This window comes from Camelus ferus, chromosome 8 (assembly GCF_009834535.1).
Source record: "Camelus ferus isolate YT-003-E chromosome 8, BCGSAC_Cfer_1.0, whole genome shotgun sequence".
NCBI lineage: Eukaryota > Metazoa > Chordata > Mammalia > Artiodactyla > Camelidae > Camelus > Camelus ferus.
In genome coordinates this window covers 15,866,213-15,889,269 of record NC_045703.1, presented here as the reverse complement: position 1 = coordinate 15,889,269, position 23,057 = coordinate 15,866,213, and the positions used below count along the sequence as shown (strand labels likewise).

The following is a 23,057-nucleotide window of genomic DNA, read 5'->3' as shown; positions in this document are numbered from 1 at the left end:
AGCCTTACCAAACAACATAGGACTTTTGTCCTCCGATTTTTTATTTTGAAACATTTTAAACTGACAAGAATTTGGGATTTGAAAGACAAGTACAATGAACACCCATCTATCTTTAGATTGTATATATAACATATTAAGTATGTACATATATGAAATGTATAAATATTTTATCTATGGATCATTTGTATACATACATACATATATATATACACACATGCTGAACCATTTGAAAATAAGTTGAACACATCATGACACGCAGCATGCATTTCCTAAGAATAAGGATATTCTCCTACTGTTATCACATGTAAGAAGACAATACTTTCATAATATCATCTGACTTAGCTCATTAGAATTTCTTTAACTGTATACAAAGTGTGTATACAGTTTTGGTTTTTGATTCAGGATATGATCAAGGATCATATGTTCTGTAGCTATGCGATTTAATCTAGACCATTCCCTCCATCTTTTTTTTTAAAATTTATGATATTGCTGTTTTTGAAGAATAAAGGCACAGTTGTCATTTGAAATGTCTCACATTCTGAGTTTGTCTCGTGATGTCCTTTTGATTAGATTGAGATGAAATATTTTCAGCAAGGCTGAATCACAGCTGGTGTGCACGGACTGCATCACACCAGAAGGCTCAGTGAGTCACTCTGCCTTATTAGTGATGGTGCTAAGTACGATCGCTTAGTTAAGGGCAGACTGCCAGATGGCTCCATTTTGAAGCTGTATTTCCCTCTTTGCAGTTGGTACTTAGAGACCATGTGAATATACTGTTCCTCATCGACTTTTAACCAATAGTTTCATCATTCATTAATGATTTTTACCTAAATTAGTTACTACATTGGGGGAAGGCAAAATGGGTAGTTAAAAAAAAAAATCTTTTGGATTCCACATATAAGTGATATCATATGGTATTTTTCTTTCTTTTTCTGGCTTACTTCACTTAGAATGATGATCTCCAGGTCTATCCATGTTGCTGCAAATGACATTATTTTATTCTTTATCTTGTAATAACCTTTAATGAAAAAGAATATGAAAATGAATATATGTATGTATATATATGTGCAACTGGGAAATTATGCTGTACACCACAAACTGACACATTGTAACTGACTATACTTCAATTAAAAAAAATCTTTTATTCCTTTATAATTATTAGCTCCCATTCCTCTATCAGAAGATCGTTTCTTCTCCCATCCCTTTTTTTCCTTCTTGCTCAACTTCTTCTGCGTACCTGGGTACCAGGGACTCCTTTTATAATTTGAGTATTTTAATCCTTTACTGTTTTTAGGTTTTTTTTTTTTTTTTTTTTTTAATGCTCAGATTATCCCAGATTTAGCCAATGGAAGCCTCTTCAAATCAAGGTGTAACAACACTGTCTTTGAGCACCTTCTTGCTTGGTGGTGTAGCATGTTTCAGGCTCACCTTATATTTTCTCTACCCTATACCTGGAACCATCCAGTTCTCCAAAAGGGTCTTGGTTTCTCTCAGTGTGATTCTAATTGTAGTCAAGGCTGAGAACCACTGATCAAGAAGCAGATGTGACCACACCTGTAAATAACAAGGCAGGCATCACAAAGTGTGAGGGGTGTGAAGGGGATGGAAAGAGTTTCACAGGTTGGGAACACTGGGACACATGAACCATAAGGGATTTAAAATAGTAAAGTAAAAGGAGGAATATGACTGTCAAGGAGGGAGACATAGAAATGGGCAAGAGCAACTGAGTTGTGACTGACACAAGGGAAGGAGTATGTGGGGAAATGAAGATAGTGGATACCTTGCGGCCTGTTGTGGTGTACTTAGAGTAATGATAGCAAATTCAGGTCAGAGGATAGGTTAACCCAGGGAAGGAAATGGGCAGCAGAAAACTCATTTGGAGTTTCAGAAATAGAAAGCAATGATCTTATGGAAAACAGAAGGAGAGTCCTCAAAAAACTAAAAGTCAACTTACTATATGATCCAGTAATCCCACTCCTGGGCATATATCTGGAGGGAACTCTAATTTGAAAAGATGTATGCACCCCAATGTTCATAGCAGCATTATTTACATTAGCCAAGACATGGAAGCAACCTAAACATCCACTGACAGATGACTGGATAAAGAAGTAGTGGTATATTTATATAATGGAATACTACTCAGCCATAAAAAGAATAAGGTAATGCCATTTGCAGCAACATGAATGGATATGGAGATCGTCATTCTAAATGAAGTAAGCCAGAAAGAGAGAAAAATACCATATGATATCACTCATGTGTGGAATCTGAAGCAAAAAGACACAAATGAACTTATTTACAAAGCAGAGACAGACTCACAGACATAGAAAATAAATTTATGGTTACCAAAGGAGAAAGGGGGTGGGAAGGGATAAATTGGGAGTTCAAGAGAGATTTGCAGATACTAACTACTATATGTAAAATAGATATACAACAGTTAGCTTCTGTATAGCACAGGGAACCATATTCAATATCTTGTAGTAACTTATAGTGAAAGACATTATGAAAAGGAATATATGTATGTATATATATGTCTGAGACATCATGCTGTAAACCAGAAATTGATGCAACATTGTGAACTGACTATACTTCGACTGAAAAAAATTTTAAAAAGAAAGCAATGATTTGACAAGGTGATGTGTCCCAATCTTCCCATTAAAGTTTTTGATCTACAAATGAGAAAAAAGACTAGTATACAATAGAAGAAATTCTCCAGACTGCATGATTTTGAGCACTAGTGGTGCTGGCCACCTCTGATCCTGACTTTCCACCTCTCCGTGTGGTCTGCTGAGCATGAGCCAGACTTCTCCCTCCTCCCTCCTCCCCAAGCCTTGTCCACCACCCTTACAGTCCGAGTGACCTCATATTCCCTTTCCTGGGCAGAGGAAGGAGTTGGTTGTCTCCTAGTATTTTCCCAAATGGACCCATATAATATAAACTTTATGGCTGCTCCCTGATGCCCCATTTTGTAAGTTATTAGACAAACCAAACTGCCCTGAATATTGACTTTTTCCTTTTTTGTTCTCTTGAGTTAACAAGTTTCTCACTGACTGTGGCAGGGAGACAAGAAAGTATGGAGAAAAAAAGGGACAATTTCAAAATTGTCTTTTTCTACTCAAAACAAGGATAATTTTCTTCACTTGCTCAAAGGCCACACTAAACATATGAAACCTGGTTTTCTGATTCCAAATCTCATAATCCCTTGGTGACTCATGCTACCAAATTAAGTTGTTAAAACATGATAGACTATTAAAAAATAACAAATGCTACTAATGTTTTGGCTTTTCATTTTTGTATTATTAGAGAATTTTTTATCATAATAGAACAGTGCTGTTTATATATCTCCAAATATAGTTATGTGTGTCATGAGGTTCAGGATTCTACTTCTGGGTAGCATGATCTATCTGGCAAAGAATGTCTTATTTTAATTTGGCATTTGGAGTGTCAGGCTGTCGCGAGAGTTGCCTCATGCCAGGCTATCGGAGGACAATCACGCTGCTCGGAGGAGATCAGCCACCAGGTGGCAGTCAAGCACCACCCATCAATGTAAGAACAAGGGTCTGAATTCAGGTTATTGTATGATGGTGAAGCAACTCATTTTGTTGAAAATTGTGTTTCATTTTAAGAACTTTTCCCCTCATAGGTAGATAAGGTGTAATATAGACCACTAACCCCACTATTAAAATCCATCCAAATTAAGATAAAATTGTGTTACTTACCTGCCATGAATATATAGCTTCATTTCTCTTGCATGCTGCAAAACAAAAAGAGATGTGATTCAGTAATGGTTACATATTATTGGCCAGAAGCTTGAAAATATATATCAGTAAATAGTGCCTAAAAGTCTCCCATCAGAAAAACGTCCAGAACTTCTTCTGTGCAAAAGGGAACTGTAGCAGGAGTCACTGAGCTGTCAAGATGTCCCTCTACCTGGCATTTCTCTGGAGAGGACTTTCCTCTACGCCAGAGTCTATCCAACTTGGCAAGCCCCCTCTAAAAATATGGAAAATGGTGAACATGAGACTGTTTCTACTTTTCTAAAAAGATCACATTTTTATTCCCAAACTTTTAATAAATACTTTAAGATAGCATTTGAACATATTAAAGAAAAATTTGGAGTTTCTATGTGTAATTAAAAACCTTTTACATCCGTGGTAAATTAATACTATCACAGAAAGCACCTAACATGGTCTTTTCAAAGCATATAATCAAAGCTGTATCATTCTTATTGATGTACATTGATGTATCTCACTGTTACTGTTCCTTTCTCTTTTAAATAGAAATTGCATGATTTTATCCAGTTAATAACATCTTACTTGTTTTGTGTTTTTATTTAGGAAATGTTTAAAAATATACAAAAGAGGAGAGAATGATATAAGGAGCCCCTTTATATTCATCTTCCAACTTCAGTAATTACCAACATCCTGCATTACTGCTTCATCTATACGCTCCAACCTTCATTTTCCCAAAGTATTTGAAGCATTTTAAAGCAAACCCAAGAGACCATATTATGTCACTCATAAACACTTGTTTGTATCACCAATAAGTGAAAACTTAAAAGAAAAATAACCAACCACAGAATTACAATACCACTCTCCTATTACTGGAGTTCTTCATGTGTAACTTTGTTTTAAAGCTCAATCAGGCAGTTACAACATCCTCAGTGAAATAATATTTAAGTCTTGAAGTCTTAAAATGAGGATATGCTGTAGAGTGTTGAATAAAAATTAATTTTTTAAAATAGGCAGAACTATTTTAAGATGAAATACATTTAGTATATATATATACAGAGAGAGTACATTTTATTATTTGATTAAACCATAAAATCTCATGTGTGAGTCCCTGGAGAAATGAAAAGCCATTTCTGGAGACAGGCAAAGTTTGTTTTATTTACATGCGCACATAAAACTTTGTACACTTTTATAAGTTAGATAAGTGTGTTCCAATGTGCATATTTCTGTTTTATTATCACAGTCTGGATAAAAGTGATACGAATATGACTCCATCAGCTAAACTGCTGTGAGCCTTAAGACTTCCTGATGCACAGCTCTGTTTATCCTGGCTTTCATCCCTCTTCAGACTTTATGTGATGTAATGTTCCCTATAAAAATCTGACATCAATAAGGAACGGACTCATTACGTTTTCTGAAGATAATCAGTGTTTTGAGGCTTTTAGTATACTCCTCAATGCCCGTCCATATTGACATTAGCTTCAGTTGAAGCAGGCGTGACCACAGGGTTCGTTTACCTCAAATAACTAAAGCTTAAGATCATGCCCGCAGAGTTCAGCTAAGACCAGGAGAGGAATGCAATTGCCCAGACTGAATGCAAGTGATATTGCATATCCTGTTAGGAATGTAGTGTTTAGATTATATCTAGTGGTGGTGAAGAGTAAACAGACAGCTTTTTTCTCTGAGATCTTGTAATGCTTCCACGCTATTACAGTATTACCTTAACCCCTTGTATTGCTTGTGTGCGACAACTTGGCAGGGTTTTTCCTGGAAGACTGTTAACTTAAAATCGAGAAGAATCCACAGATTAAATTGCAAATACAAGTATAAAGAAACTGTTATTTCCTCAGATTTTTTACTATCCTCTGTGTGCGCCTGCTTTGTGTGGGATTAGTTTTAGGAGAAGCGTAGGAAAGATAACTGTCTCATCAAATCTGTCTAAATTGTATTTGTTGACTACATTCTGAAGTTCTAAACCGAAATTCTATCAATTCTCTAGTAGACAGATTGAATCCTTTGTTCAAATACGAAAATTCCTGCACGCTAAGCCTAATGAATGATTTATACCTTGATGTGTATTCATCCTACTCTCCCTTTCCCTACGCGAGTCCTGACAGGGAGGTGGGCAGAGCTGGGTTGCTACCAGGAAAGAATATATGCAGACATCCTAAGAAGCAGGTTTATTCAACAGAATTAGCTCTAGTCAGGATCTGACTAATTTAAAAAGTGCTAAATACATTTTTGTTAGCAAGTAGCCTAAAACTGCCTTTTTTTATTTTTCCTGTTCAGGCTAAAAATGTGTATCTAACAAGATGGTATCAGAAGTGTTTTATTTAAAACAAATTTTATAGGCTACTGTAGAACCTTTTTTGTCTAATTTTCCTGAAATACATCCTCCAGTCATAAAACTGCCAACATCATCCTCTACTGAAAGTTGTATCAGTAGATAATTGTAAAACTTCCACTTCTAGTGGGGTCTAGTATATTAGAATGTGTAAAAACTTCTGAGTGAAATAGTCCCAAGTTCCAATTCTAGTTGTGACACTGATCTTGGTCTGTTACTTAGCATCTCAGAAGTTCGATTTCTTCATCCATAAAAATAGCATAATCCTGTCTAAGAATAATAGCTATGTAGGAGAATTGTTTTGGCTGAGATGGTGAATGTGAAGTAGCTGGCTGTCTTACTTTGGGTTCTCCCAGAAGCAGATCTTACAGCAAGAATTTGAGTGAAATCAGTTTATCTGGGAAGTTAGCGAATATGGTAGGGAAGTGGAGGAAGAAATCAAGTGACAGAGGGGCAACCAATAAAGAGTACACGGGCAAGCCAGCTCTCACGAAGGGCACCTGGAGCTTAATTCCATAGGGAAAATGGTGCAAAGCACACACCTTAGGATTTTCCGCCTAAGGGTGGGGGAGCTGGGATATTAATACACCAACTTCTGGGAGGCCACCAGTTGAGGGCTTTTCCCTGGGATATTAATTCTCTAGTACCTTAGCCTGCACCTAAACAACAGCTGGGAGAAGAGCACTGAAGGATGCAGATACTGGCAGCTGGAATCTCACCAGAGCAAACTGAAAATTTGTCCAAGGAATGTGGGATGGCTTCTACACTAGCACAGTGTTTTCCCAGGCTTCAGTACAAAACAGCTAGGGAAATAAAAAATTAAACTGACCTCTTATGATTGTTCCTAAATACTATATCCTTCCTTTGATAACATACTTTCTCTTCTGAATTAGCACAAGGCTAAGCTGCTGTAAAAAAAGAGAGACAGAGAGAGAGACACCTCAAAATACAGTGGTTTAAAGAACAGAGAAGTTTCCTTCTCACGTAATAGCCCGGGGTTCAGCGGGACAGAGTGACAGGACTCACACTCAGGCAAGTGGGTTCCTTTCGTCTTGTTGCTTCACCACAGGAGCAGGAGGAGACACAAGGGGAAAATTGTTGTTTACATGGTCGAAGGGGAGTCGCTGTTTCTAGGTTCCAGCCAGCGGGAAGGGGAAGAGATAGGCAGGGAACTTCAGCCCCTTTGTCTTAGGTCCAGATCCCGAAGTGGCACCAGCATTCCTGCTGTTGTGGAGAGATCTTAGCCACGCGGCGGCAGAAAACTGGCTGGTTGGGAAGTCAGTATCCAGCTCCGAGTCAGTTCCTGGGGGAAAAGGGAGAGTGGGTTTTTGTGCACAACCAGCACTCCCTGCCACATCTTGGTAGTACAGTATCTATAGTAGGCTTGATTCAGCTTCTTGTAAATCTCACTCATTACAGAAAGAGGAAGGAAAGAAACCCGTCAGCCTGAATGGAGTGTTCCACTAAAACCGAGTCACAGAGCTATTTCAATGCTAAAGACAAGGGCTTGGGTTTCATCACATATCTCTTCCGCTTCTTCACCCAACCATATACTCACCTAGAACTTTTCCTGCCGTCACTCATATTTTTACACATTTGTATACGTCTCGTGTCTTGATTTTTTTTTAAGAGTGTATATTTGAATTGAGGTTTACCTAATTTATTATTTATTTATTGCCTCTTTTTCAACCTTCTGGGTAACTTCTTCATTGACTGAAAACAGGAGAGAAATGGGAATGAACGGAAGTTACCACAGGGAGTCCTACAATTCCACATGTAGTAACTTTTATAAAAACAATTCTGGAAAGTAAAATGTCTGAAGGTCCTCAGTTTCCTGATATATTTTCTACAAGAGGGATTCTGTTCTCAGAGCCATAGGAAATAGCATATAATCTCTAACTATGTTTTAAGAAAATGCTGCTTTTTTTTTTTTTTTTTTAAGATCTAAGCAACCCAGACGGTAGGTGAGGATCTTCAAAGGTGCTGGGGTCTAGAGCCAGGGCCCTCTGCTGCCTGTTCCTTGTGGTAGGGGTGGTCCACTTTCTCAGGGATCTCCGCTCTTATGTCGTGACATGGGCAGGAGGCTGTGCAGTCAGCATGACCTCAATCCCAGTGTCAGGCCTCAAGTTCTTAGAGCGTCCAGTCACCACACAGCTGTCTGGTGCACCTGCGACCCATGGCAAAGCTCTTCATCTACTGCTTTCTTGGTGCGCCTTTGGAGATGGAGACGGGGGGAAAACGGAGTGTGGGGCTGGGAGGGGAGGTTGCGTCATGGGCAGAGTGGAAAAGCAGGTTCTTGAGCGCTGGCCTCTGGGTGGGGCTGTTGGGAGCTCAAGGGAGAAGCAGACGTGGGGTGGAATCTTAGGCTTCTTGGAGAGGACTCTGTGGCTGTCTGGCATGCGGTGTGGGGACCTGCTGGAGGGTGCTTATTATGTCATAAATGGGTCCCCACAAACATGGGCCAGTGAGAAGCCCCACTTGCCATTCCAACAGTGACCAGGCGTTTTCTCCCAGCAGCACCTACCTTGTGACTGTGAAATAATTTTTGGTCAAGTGATGGATGAAACTCTAATTTAGGCCCTGTGGTTTAGGGGAATTGATGCATGATGGAAGAAAGTGTGGGGTTTTTGAAATTTGTGTAAAACTTAGGATCTCATGGATGTATTTCAGTCACCTATATAACTTCTGTTCTCATGATCATGAATATTTGACAACTGGCTAACCTTTGTTATATATGCAGTGCACTCTTTGCCTAATGGTCATCTATCTGCATCTCTGATTTACCCAGACCCTTTCAAAAAGTTTCTCTTCCTCATAAGCTCTTGCATTAGAGAAGAAGATCTTTGATTCTTTGTACTAATTCTGTGTTGCATTGTTTTCATTGCAATTGTGTGCATTCTAATTACATATCTATCATATCAGCTAGATGAAATGTCTTGAAGGAAGGGGCAAACCCACCTTTTTATGCCCAGGAACAAGTCTTGCTCCTTGTTGCTACTCAGTGAGTGTGTACTGATAATAATTTATAAAGCACAGTGTCTCCTTTACTTGTTTTCTTAAGCTCCTTTTTTCATATACATGAGGCATCTAAAGATATTTATAGAACTATCCAGATTTCCACACAGTTTCCTTTTGTTAAGTCCCAGCTGATCTGGTATGTAATATGGAGCTGCATTTCTGAGAATATTCAGTTCGGCACACAAATTCCTAGGAAGTTACTTTGGAAATCCTGGGATTTAAGGTTTGGGGGGAGTCGTTTGAATTGATGAGTTAATAGAAACTTTCCTAAATTTGTCCAATTCAGTCTTTTACTTCTTTCTAAATAATTTATTGGAGGCACAGGATTCCTTTTCTCCCCCCAATGAGATATGGCCTCACATAGTTTGCAACTCTTTGAAGCACAGTTGTTCTCCAATGGTTCATTCTTAGCATTTCAAAGACGCTTCAGATGTTTTCCTTAGGTTTATTAATCATAGAGGCATTATAAAACCTTCCGAGACAAATTCCACCTGGCCTCTTCTAGTTTGGTCCTTCCAAAACTCTGATTACTCAGCATTTGTGTACTCTTCTGCCTATGCTTGGAAACTTGCACATTGGTAGAGAGAACTTCCTTTAGTTTAGGATTATCCAATATCAACTACAGTAACAACATACATGAGACGCAATTGTTGTCACTGCCTGGCACTAAGTAGAAGACATAGAAGAATGAACCCACTAGGATGTCTTTGTGAAACATCACGAGCCTTGGGGACCTTTCAATAATCCTTTTTCAATATTGGAAAACCATTTAATGCCACTTTCAAACATTAAAACTTACAGCTTAGGTTTGAGACATTTAACTGAGTAAGCAAAGCCCTAATTGGAAACCTGATATAAAATACTTTTTGGTTTGTCAAAGATAAAATCACAGAGCCATTGAGTGTTTAGAACAGGATCTTGGTTCTAAAATCAGCTGAACCCTGACCTCTGAGGGTCTAATGATTCTGACAGTGTATCTGACAAAGGGCATCTGTTTATTCAACTTATCAAGTCTGTGTAAAGATCTTAATTTTGAACGACCTTAAGGACTTCTCTCACTACAGGCAGAACATGGCTGAGAAGGAACACCTTCTGTATGTTAGTTATTTTATTTTACAAGTGTTAAATCAATGCATTTTATTTCCACCTCTTCCCTGAAATCATTTTTCATTCACAGTCTTCTACTTCTAAATCGGAGTCTTGAGGCTTAGAGGTCCAGGATGAGAGACCGGCATTGGACTTTTTTAATCAGACAATAGAGTTGAGAGCAAGGCTTTTTGGAGTTGAGAGTTTCCCCCCAGTCTCCTTTAGCTTTGCTTTCACTTACTAAAAGGAAGGTCTAGAAACCTTAGCTCGCAGAGTTTTCCTAGAGTGAGGAGCAGCTACCTCTCCCCCTGCGGCATCTGAGCCATCCCCCTCCCTGAGCTTTCCTGGAAGAGGAGGACCTGTGTTAAATGGTTGTGTGGGAGGCTATTTCCATTTATAATCCAACAGGGATTGCCTTTTGGGCTAATTTAGACTAACATGGGACTCAGCCTCAACAGATTGAACTTGGCTGTGCAATGTGGCTAGTGGGGCCATCAAAGTTTAGCTTTTCTGGACCCCTCTTCCATCCCATGTAGTATAAATAGGACTAAGAAATTCTCGAAGCTCTGGAAGGGGAACTTGCAAAGCAGCTAAGTCAAGAACCGGAGGGCCTGCCCTATGTCCCAGTTAGAGACTGCCCTAGTTTATCCCAGTTGTGCCCATGTAATTATAATGTACCTTCATATACCTTCCTGTACTCTCATAAGTGTCTCAGTTTGGCTGATAAATTTTATTGGAGGGAGATGAGGGTCATAGCTCAGTGGTAGAGCACATGCTTAGCATGCAGGAGATTTTGGGTTCAATCCCCAGCACCTCCATTAAAAAAGAAAAAATTTATTGTCAGTCTAGCCATGGAGACTACTGAGATGGGAGTGGCTCTGAAGCAGAGGCAGGAGGTGGACTGCTGGGCCCGATGGTTGGATGTAGGAAATGTCAGAGATGTGGGGAGCTCTACAGCACTGCTGAGGCTGAGATGGATCTCCACCAACCATGGAGTGCTACCAGGTTTTCAGTCAGCTAAGGGACTAGATCAAGGCTGATTCCAGCAAGGGAGTTGAGTCATAATGCCAGCAGGGCAGGTAGAACCCAAGTGGCCTAAGATTGGAGAACTTGAATGGTTCTGTGTCCTCACATAAACCACAGCCTTCCCCCATCACCCAGATACTGCCTTGTACAGCAGAGGGGTGTGTGTGTGCACGCACTTGTACACAGGGACATGGTGGGAGACTAAAAATCTGCATTTCTTTCCTAGATTGCTCAGACCGTTACCTAAAGGGGCTGTTTCAATTAGTTATTGGAAGTAAATTTTAAACACTCTTGAGGAAAGTTTAATTCCCTCCTCTAACCAGCTGATGGTGGCTTGTGAGGAAGCTCAGAGCCGTTTCAGTCAAATTAAAGGAGTTACATTTTGCTTTACATATCTAAGCTGCAGTCTGCAAGTAAATTTGTGACCCCACGAAATGTATATAAAAGCAATCTAGTGTACTGATTAAACAAATGGCCAGTACAGGGAAACATATACAAGATCTTGCAGTAGCTCACAGCGAGAAAACAATGTGACAATATAAATGTGTTCATGTATAACTGAAAAATTGTGCTCTACACTGGAATTTGACACAACATTGTAAAATGACTATAACTCAATAAAAAAATGTTAAAACAAAACAAAACAAAAAAACAAATGGCCAGTGGAATCAGTCTGCTTGGGCCCAAATCCCAGCTCTGCCTATTACAAGCTATGTGATCTTATTCTAGTCACCTTGCTTCCCTCACTTTTTATTTTTCCATGTATACCATGGGGGTGATAAAAATGCCTAACTCTAGGTGGTATTGGTAGAATTAAATGAGATGTCTGTACTGGGAACATCATACACCTTTAGTGAATATTAGGTATATTACTAATATTGTCAACGTCACCTATCTTGTGAGTTGTATAACTTCTAAGTACGTACGTTTGCATCCATCCTACCTCTACCAATAAGACTCAGACTTCTTAAGAGCCTTAGAGTTTCTTTTGTTTGTACCCCTCCTGGCACCTGTTAAGTTCTCCGTGTACTAAGGATTATCAATGGACATCCCTTCAGCTGCTGACCATAGAAAATTAAGTGATTCATCACACAGTACAAGTCATTTTTGATTCTCTCTCTCACCTTCAATATCTGTTTGCAAATACTGTATTTTCTGCTTTCAAAACACCCTTTAAATCCATTTATATCTTTTCATTTCCGTTGCTACCTCTCTATTTCAAGCCATTGTAATCTTTCACCCAGATTCCTGCCCTAGTCTCCTCATTTGTATCCTCTTTTCCATTTTTGGCCCTCTCCAATTTTTTTTTTTTTTTACAGTAAAGAGTATATATACATCAGATCACATCATTCCTTTGCTTAAAATACTTGAAGGGCTATCTTTGTCTTAGAATACAAGCCAACTTTTTTTTTTAACCATAACCTCTAAATCCCTAAGTTAAGAGCTATACATTCAAACCCCCATAGAGGCCAAAACAGCAACATAATGAATGGAAAAGGCTGGGTTAGGACAGTGGTGAACTTGAGGTCACAGACTTTTTCTCAAGGAGTGGATCCAACTGATGGTTGAAATGTAAGAATACAGGCCCACTATTGACAAATCTTTTGAGTGTTTTGAAAATTCAGAAATTACTGTGTGATGCCTCCTTATTTTCAGCTTCTGGCAATTAATTTAAACACACACACACACACACACACACACAACTGTGGACAAGATGCAGGCCTGAGAACTGTGTTCTATATAACTGGGCTCTTAACGTAGCTGTCCAAACCCCTCTCTTATGTTCTGCCTTTACTATCTTAATGTTTCTTGAAGGTTCTGTGCTCTGTCCCAAACCAGAGCCTTTGGACGTGCTGTTCTCTCCGCCTGGATTGCCCTTCCCTCTATAGTCTGCGCAGCTTCCTTATCCTTCAGGTCTCAGCTTAAGACGGCAGTTCCTCAAACAGGCCTTCTCCTACAAGAGCCCCTAAGTTAGCTCAGGTTACCTAGAAGGCAGAGCCTGAGACAAGGATTGTGTGCTAAACTTTATTTGTTGGTGTCATCCCAGGGCAGGGAGACGAGGAGAAGAAAGGAGGAAGGACGGGAAGCACTGCGCAGAAAAACATCACGGCGACGAGCCACGCAGAGACATAGTCACAGGGGCTGGGCTGTATGGAGGGACAGTTGCTTCTGTTAGAGTCTGTGGAGATGACTGATCTGGGGCTTCTTGTCTGGCCTGAGGCTGCCCAGCATGTAAGCCTACAGGCTGCGGGGTGGGACCAGGTCTTCGTGCTAACGATCCAATCAAGACGTCAGCCTCCAGGAAAGCTCATGTAGATGAGCACTCCTGGAATGTCAGCCACCAGCTTTATGTCCCCAGGGTGAGCCACAGCCGTCCCCTACCTCCCCAGGGGAACTTCCAAAACCAGCAGGCAGGCCTGGCCCAATTTCCTATGAAATCACTGCCTCTGCCCTTAGATCTAGAGTGCACCGAGATTCTGTGTACGTGTCTCTAGAGAGTGAAGTCTCTGTTTCTCCCAGTCCTCATGGCTCCTGGAGTTAAGCCCCACTGGCCTTCAAAACCAGATGTCCTAGGGTCTCCTCCTCCCGATGCCGGAACCCTGGGCTAGGAGGCCTGGCGTTGGGCTTAAAACTCTCACTCCTGTGGGAGGGCCTCTTCTGACTTCAGTTGCCCACCCAGGGTGTATGGGGCCCAATTATATCGTAAGCACACCCTTGCTACCGTGCGCTGAGGTTCCCTCTTTATGTTTCCAGTTGAAGATCTTTTTTGCTAGGTTCCAGTCTTTTTTTTTTTTTTTTCCTCCAGTGGCTGTTTAGCAGTCAGTTGTGGTTTTGCTGTAGTGGTGAGGAGAGGCGAGCTCTTGGTCCTGCTGCTCCACATGACTGAGGAGGTGGTGGCACCCAGCTCTCCCCTGGGGCTTCTTACAGTAACATCTTGGACTGAGGATTCTCAGACAACGTGAGTGCTGTACATTTGCTCATCAAACTTACTGAAACCTGGTTTATGGTAATGAATTCTCAGCTTAGGCATCTCTTCCCCTCATCCAGTCCACCCCACGATGGATAAGCTTCCTTCTTATTTTCCTGTGCCTGCAATTTGTTTTTTGTTTTTGTTTTCGTTTTTGTTTCTGTTTTTTAAAGTCCAAGGATGCTAGCTTTATTCAGGGGTTTGACTTCCAGATCCTAATCTCTGAGATCTGAGGCTTCATATCCTATTTCCATTAAAAAAAATTCTATTGGTTTTTGAGACTAATACACCCCTCTTCTCAAGCCCCAGGAGCCTCATTGTCAGTTTACATTCCCTGCTCTGGTTTTCATTTCCCTCTTTGTTTTTGGCCCTTAATGGCTTCCCATAGTTTCTTTCATGCTTAGCTTTGTTTTCAAAAAGAATGTTGTGATATTTTAGCTAGCATTTCTAGGTGTTTTGCTGGAGGAGATTTTCAGGATTTTTTTGGACTATAGTCTAATTTAAAAAAAAAAAAACAGAAGTCACACACTGAAATCATGCATTTGTTGGTTTGATATTTGTCTCCCTCCCCCAAGAGATAGTGTGTTCTACAAGGGCAGGAGGCTTGCCTGTTTATTAAGTCTGTGCCACACAAAGTGTTTGGTGCGTAATTTGAAGAAATGAATTTTGATCATGTTAACGTGCAGTTGGAGATATTACTCTGCTCTGGGCTCCAGAGAAGTGACTTTGTTTTACTCAACTTTGTCTTCCCAGGGAATTTAGTAGCTTCAGGAATAAAGAGAATGTTTTCTCTAAGTATTTAGTGGTTAATTTATCTTTAGTTACAGAAAAAAGAGTTCTAAAAGTAAGTAGTTCCTTTATGTTTTGTTATTTTAGGAATGGTAAGATGGATATTTACAGTTTTATTTTTCAAAGTTTTCCCTGATCCCTGAAGCTCTAAGTAATTTTTCCTCTGTATATTTCTTTTTTTAAAATTCAAATTTGTTTGTTTGTTTGTTGTTTATTTATTATTGAAGTACAATCAGTTACAACATGTCAATTTCTGGTGTACATCCTCCGTGTATTTCTTATCGCTCTTCTTGCTTTGCCCATTGTGTGTGTGTGTGTGTGTGTGTGTGTGTGTGTGTGTATCTACCTCATCTTCAGTGCCAGACTCCAAGCTCTTGAGTGCAGTTCTTGCTCTGTTACTGCTTAGAATTCTCCAGTGCTTGCTGGGTTTTTTAACCTCAACACTATTGGCACTTTGGCCAAATAGTTCTTTGTTCTGGGCAGCTGTCCTGTGCATCGTAGGGTATTTAGCAGCATCCCTGACCTCTACCCACTGGATGCCAGCAGCATTCCTCCGTTGTGACAACCAAAAATGTCTCCAGGCGTTGCCAGTTGCCCCCTGGGCAACAGAAGTGCTCTCGGTTGATGACCATCTCTTTAGAGTGCCTCACACAGAGTAAGTGCTCCTCATTTGTTTATTATGTAAATTCTACTGCAAATGGGGATTGAATTCCACAAAGGCAAATAAATGTAGAATTCATGTTTTCTTGAGGGAACCGGTCTGGGGTTGGGCCAGCCCTCTGGTTTGCAGGTCTGAACTGGCACTAAGATGGCTATGCTCCTGTCACCACTCCACTGTCAACTCCCTTCTCAAAGCCTGTCTCCTCATGCTCATCTACTTATTTGTAATCTGAAAACATCTGGAGGTTTACAGTTCTGCTGTGTAGCTTAAGTCCCTTGCTTCCATAATGATGTCTTCATTCTCTGACAATACTGCCAGTCAAATTTACATTCGAATGCACTTGCTTTGCAGATGACAGGATTTCTAAGCACACCCAGAGGATTAGAATACTATTTGTCGGCATAAATGAGCAAACTTTGGCCTGGGAACTGCAACTGGTTTTTTTTTTTTCCTTTTAGCAAGGCTACGACTAATTTAATCAGCAATATTTTAAAAGAAACATTTCTGCTTGCTTATTTTTACATATCTTACAGTGCCTTCAACAGTTTAGACTTTTGTAGGAAAACCTAAGTAGTAAATTATGGTTTGTATAAAAGATGTTTCTGTTAGAAACAAAACTTATAACAAGTAACATATTTTAGGTAACAGGAATATTTTAGGCAATGGAAGCGATTTTAGGTCATGAAAACCGAAGGTGCTGAGCACCAACGCTGCCAACGCCTTCCCTTTTGTGCTCCGTGCCTACTCTCAGGGCACCGGTGACTGTCACCTTATGTCATGTGACTGCAACAGTGGTGGAGGGTACAGAGTGGTGGTGGGGTGTGTAGATGAAATTCCATGATCTCTGCTTGTCAGTGGAGGAAATAGGCCAGGAGGGATTAAATCATTTTGAAAAATTTTCTTCGGTAGTTGAGGTCAGAGCAAAGTCGCCCTTTTCCCAGGGTCCTTTCTACCCTAAGACATATTCAGATAGTGATGTCATATTCCAGATATTGCTGGGAAGTGCAAAAAGTGTTTCTCTGTCCCTAGTCGCTAACAGTCAACAGCAGCACAATGGCTGGAAGCGTTCCTCAGGTAAGCCCTAACTGTGAAAATATTTCCTCCTGGCATCATGAAGAATTTCCAGGCAGAACCCAAGCACAGTCTATGGCTCAGAGGGAAAATGTCATGGGAGGAAGTTACAGAAGCAAATGCAATGCTGTAATGTTATGAAGAATTAAGACATTGATTTGTAAGGGAGAAAAGAGAAGGAAAAACATGGAAAGCAAAGCAACTGTAGTTCATTTTGAAGACTCAAGGAAGGATGACCTTTTTAGGTTTGTTGAAATCCTGAATAGTAGCAAGAAAGGCAAGTCATACCAAGCACAGGTCTTCAAGTCTCCACCTCAGCAAAATATTGGAAAACCACTCCAAGGAAAAGTGATTTTGAATAATCTTATTTTCCTTCTGTGGAAACAAAATGCTAGTTAAAAATTTAGAAATTATAAGGAAAGATAACCATTGTAATTATTGTGTTTAGGTACTTCAGATATAAGTATACACATGTATATGTATGTATTTATATAGAAATACATTTGATGGTGTGGGGTGGGACATTTATGTCACATTTATTTTCTATATCTATAGCTATTGCCATGCGATTGTACAGTAATTCACCAATGCTATTTCATTACGTGATGTTTTCACTTAACCTGCAGAGAGTTTCTTTCTGATTCATTAAAAAATTTCATATTCATCTGCAGTGTTGTTTTTAATAGCTAAAGAGTCAACAAGGAGGTTGTAATTAACATACAAATGTCAATTTGCTTTAAAAAATTACTGCCTTGTGATTTTCATTTACTTTTTTGTCTCGCTCTACCTAATGATTCTGATTTCTACATTCTGTAGATTCAGACTTTTATATTATATTTTTTAACACTAGGGTTCTTCAAGCACTTTCTTCATTATTTCATCACATGGTTGACTTATGTCATAGTCCTCAAGGTGAGTGACTAAAAGGAAAGCTTTGAGGTACAAAGTTTTTAGATGTTTCATCATTTCAAAATGCTTTCCTGTTCCTGTTTGTTCCAGCTCTCCTAGGTGAATTATTACCCTATTTTCAGATGAAAGGAGTAGAGAGTGCAAATAGTAAGCATATGAGGGCCTGCTCTGCTGTAAAATGGATATCAAATTCAAGTATCTCTTAGCATTGCTCACCCTGCATTTTCCATCCATAGTGTTCAGCCCTTGTGATGACATTTCCTGCTATTAACCCCCTCCATCGGCCTACAGCTTCTGCTCCCTAGACATCTTTCTTCTTCTTCTTTTTTTTTTTTGAAAAGGAAGAAGTAAAACTATTCTTTTCTGAAGATGACATGATCATGTACATAGAAAATCTTAAAGAATACGTAAAAAAGCTAACAGAACTGACACTTCAGTTTAGGAAGAATGCAGGATACAAGGTTAATTTTATTTATTTATTTATTTATTTATTTATTTATTTATTTATTTATAATTTTTAAAAACAGTTTTATTGAGTTATAATCATTTTACAATGTTGTGCCAAATTCCAGTGAAGAGCATAATTTTTCAGTTACATATGAACATATATATATTCATTGTCACATTGTTTTCTCTGTGAGCTACCATAAGATCTTGTATATATTTCCCTGTGTTATACAGTATAATCTTGCTTATCTATTCTACATTTTGAAATTCTAGTCTGTCCCTTCCCACCCACCCCTCACCCCCTTGGCAAACACAAGTTTGTATTCTACGTCTGTGAGTCTGTTTCTGATTTGTATTTATGGGTTTTTTTTTTTTTTTTTTTTTAAGATTCCACATATGAGTGATCGCATATGGTATTTCTCTTTCTCTTTCTGGCTTACTTCACTTAGAATGACATTCTCCAGGGACATCCGTGTTGCTGCAAATGGCGTTATGTTGTCTTTTTTATGGCTGAATATTATTCCATTGTATAAATATACCATCTCTTCTTTATCCAGTCACCTGTTGATGGACATTTAGGCTGTTTCCATACCTTGGCTATTGTAAATAGTGCTGCTATGAACATTGGGGTGCAGGTGTCATCCTGAAGTAGGGCTCCTTCTGGATATATGCCCAGGAGCAGGATTCCTTGGTCATATGATAAGTCTATTCCTAGTCTTTTGAGGAATCTCCTTACTGTTTTCCACAGTGGCTGCACCAAACTGCATTCCCACCAGCAGTGCAGGCGGGTTCCCTTTTCTCCACAGCCTCCCCAGCATTTGTCATTTGTGGACTTTTGAATGATGGCCATTCTGACTGGTGTGAGGTGATACCTTATTGTCATTTTGATTTGCATTTCTCTGATAATTAGTGATATTGAACATTTTTTCATGTGCCTATTGATCATTTGTATGTCTTCCTTGGAGAATTGCTTGTTTAGATCTTCTGCCCATTTTTGGATTGGGTTGTTTATTTTTTTCTTATTAAGTTGTATGAGCTGCTTATATGTTCTGGACATCAAGCCTTTGTCGGTTTCATTTGCAAAAATTTTCTCCCATTCCGTAGGTTGTCGTTTTGTTTTACTTATGGTTTCCTTTGCTGTGCAGAAGCTTGTAAGTTTCATTAGGTCCCATTTGTTTATTCTTGCTTTTATTTCTATTGCTTGGGTAGACTGCCCTAGGAGAACATTTTTGAGATGTATGTCAGATAATGTTTTGCCTATGTTTTCTTCTAGGAGGTTTATTGTATCTTGTCTTATGTTTAAGTCTTTGATCCATTTTGCATTTATTTTTGTGTATGGTGTAAGGGAGTGTTCTAGCTTCATTAATTTACATGCTGCTGTCCTGTTTTCCCAACACCATTTGCTGAAGAGACTGTCTTTATTCCATTGTATACTCTTGCCTCCTTTGTTGAAGATTAGTTGACCAGAAGTTTGTGGGTTCATTTCTGGGCTCTCTGTTATGTTCCATTGGTCTATATGTCTGTTTTTATACCAATACCATGCTGTCTTGATGACTGTAGCTCTATAGTATTGTTTGAAGTCTGGGAGAGTTATTCCTCCAGCTTCTTTCTTTTTCTTCAGTAATGCTTTGGGAATTCTAGGTCTTTTGTGGCTCCTTATAAATTTTATTATGATTTGTTCTAATTCTGTGAAATATGTCCTGGGTAATTTGATAGGGATTGCATTAAAACTGTAGATTGCTTTGGGCAGTGTGACCATTTTAACAATATTGATTCTTCCAATCCAGGAGCATGGGATATCTTTCCATTTTTTTAAAGTCTTCTTTAATTTCCTTCATCAATGGTTTATAGTTTTCCGTGTATAATTCTTTCACCTCCTTGTTTAGATTTATTCCTGGGTATTTTATTACTTTGGGTGCTATTTTAAAGGGGATTGTTTCTTTACTTTCTTTTTCTGTTGTTCATCATTAGTGTAAAGAAATGCAACTGATTTTTGAACATTAATCTTGTAACCTGCTACCTTACAAGGTTGGTTTTAAAAACATCAGTTTTTCTATGTATTAGCAACAAAAATTGGAAAATGAAATAAAGAATATAATTCTAATTACAAATCATCCCCAAACTTGAAATATTTTGGAATAAATTTTATAAGACACTTGTAAGACCTATATGATGAGAACTACAAAATTTGCTGAGAAAAACTAAAGAAGACCTAAATAAATGGGGAGATACACCATATTAATTGGTGACACAATATTATTAAAATACAATGCTATACAGATTGATTACATAGATTAAATGCAGTCTCAATCAAAATGTAAAGTTGAAGCTAAAATTCATGTAATAAGCAAAGGATCTAGGACAACTAAAACACTTAAAACATTTTAGGGAGCGGGGACACACTGCAGGGATTTCAAGACTTGGACATCCTACTTCCTTCACAGTTTTCCCTTTCATTATCAGATAGGCAGAACACTGTGTTGAAGAGTTTCCTTGATGAAAGCAAGAATGAAGCCTGTTTCCCCGGTGGTTTAAGGACTAATTTGCCTCAGGCGAGCCTTTTCCCCTTCCTTTTTTTTTTCTCTTTCCACGTTTGATCTCAGTTGCTAATAGTGTGTTATTAATATTAATCCAGTTATCTTCCTAATTAGTTCATGACATCAGTGGAATTCCATGTGTCTTCCATATAGAGACTCAGCTGGATCCAAAGAGTTCAGATCATATAGATATTTTAAGATGGCAGACATATTAATAATTAAAATAACTAACATTTATTGAGTGTCTGCTTATGTCATGTAGTAAGCACTGTTCTGTAAATATTTTATTATAGAAAACTGAAAACCTGCATGAAAATAAAGCAGTAAAATGATTAATTAATTTGTAATCAATTAGTAAAATAACCCATTATGCAGCTTCAATGACTGTCAACTCATGGCCAATCTTATTTCATTGTCCTCTTACCCACTTCTCTTCCTCTCCTCACACTACATTGTTTTGCAGTAAAATCCCAGATGCCATTTTATTCCATCTGTAACTATTCCAGAGGATAAGGACTCTTAGGCATTATATATTTAAAATTGTTTTCAATTTTAAACTTATTATTAAATTATAATATGTAGAAAAATACATAAATCAGAAGTGTATAACTTGATTAATTTTTGCAAACTGAACACATTGGTATATCCAGAACATTACCAATGCCACAGAGGCCCCCATTGTGCCCGTTTCTAGGCATGTCTCCTCTTCCCAAGGGTGACTACTATCCTTCCAGCACCATAGATTAGTTTTGCCTGTTTTGGAAGTTGATATGTATGGAATCATACAGTATACTGTTTTAGGTCTGGCTTCTTTCATGTAACATCTTGTCTGAGAGATCTACCCACATTTTTACATGTTCATTCTCATTGCTGTACAGCATGCCACTGTCTGACTACACCACAGTGTATCCATGCAATGTAGAAAGAATTTAGAGAGTTTCTAATGTTTGACTATTATGCATAGCCTTATCTTCTTTATTAATCTTACAGAAGAGGTAAAGAAGGCTTCGCTGAAATAAAGTAGTATGTTAAGTTCGCACAGGTAATAAGTAATAGAGTCTGAATTCAAACTAGCTTTGCCTGATTCCAAAGTCAGAGATCTTATCCACTATGCTTTCAAGGCAGCCCTTTTTCAGTTAAATATAATTATCTACATAGTGTGTAGATATAAACTCATAAGCTTTGTGGAGAGAAGTGCATTATTCTGCATGGCCCTGGGCCCGATCATTGGTTTTCCAATTCTGTGTCTATTTCTTAAAGAATAAATGCTGCACCCCATTTAAAAAGATTCTTTAAAGTCATCCATTACAACTAAGATTTAGAGTATTGAACAAGAGACGGGGATGACTCTGGAAGAGGAAAGGAAGAAGGAAATGCGTTCAGGAGAATGTTATCTGACCCTGTAGAAAAATAAGATGCTTGTGAACTGAAGTGTATGCAAAATATGGTCCTATAATAACTATCACAGTTAAGTTCTATTAACCTAGTTTCAAGCACATAAACAGGAAGTGGGGATTTTAATGTCTAGTACATGCATGTAAGTGCTTACTTTGCTCAAGTAAATGCAAAAATATTATCTTATAAGCATTTTTTAAAACCTAGTCTTGCCTCTCTTTTTTCTCAAGCTGTTGTGAAAATAAATAATTTAATTCAATATTTTGAGAATAAGTGTAGGTATGATATAATATTTTATTTGTAAATAGGACAAAGTAGTTATTCTATTTTGAATATTTGTAGGTATTACAAAATACCTATCAGCGCTATTCTTTTAAAGTTTTGTAAAATCTAAATAGAAGCACAGCTAGATTTATAGAAAATGCAAGTATTTGCAAATTGTGAAACCTGACTATAGCAAGTACAACAGAATATCATTTTGATACCAAAGAACTAGCAAATATAGAATGATCTCTCTACCCCTATTGTATTTTTTTCCTTGTTGTTGGTTATGTCTTTGAGAAGTTTTCATTGTGAATGCATAGTAAACATTTTTAAATTGCTTATTAAATCACAGGCCAAATAATATTTTCAGAATGTAATTTTGGAATTTCACTAAGCAGCAAACTCATTCATCATAAAACATCATGCATTGTTTGTTTTAGAGAGAATTCTGAACAGCTCATATCCTTTGTTTAAAAATAGAATTTTTTTTCCCTTAAAGCAATTATCTTCCTCTCAGTCCAATTTTCTCTTTTCTGGTATTCAACAAGACTTCAGTTCGAATAAGCTTTTATTTTACTATGCTGATCATGAAACTATTCCACTTTTTTTCTATCTGCCTCAAAGCTGTGGAATTTTAAGTGTATTTTTTTTTTTTTATCAGAAGCATATATAGTCAAGTACAGCAAAGGCTATACATTTTGACTCTCAGTGACTGCTAAGAATAGGTTCCTGTGACTCATATATGTGAGAGGCGGTTAAGTGGTTAAGAACACACATTTTTAGAACTGGACTCCCTAGTTCAAATTCTGGTTCT

General features: G+C 38.4%; 1 long non-coding RNA gene across 1 annotated transcript; it reads right to left on the bottom strand.

The window, feature by feature from the left end:
• Positions 1-1,517: 1,517 nt before the first annotated feature.
• Positions 1,518-7,623, bottom strand: LOC116665273. Its single transcript, XR_004321808.1, has 3 exons — positions 7,099-7,623; positions 3,717-3,751; positions 1,518-1,554 (listed from the first exon to the last, which is right to left on the bottom strand). It is a non-coding gene; the product is annotated as an uncharacterized LOC116665273 (long non-coding RNA).
• Between the last annotated feature and the right edge of the window lie 15,434 nt (positions 7,624-23,057).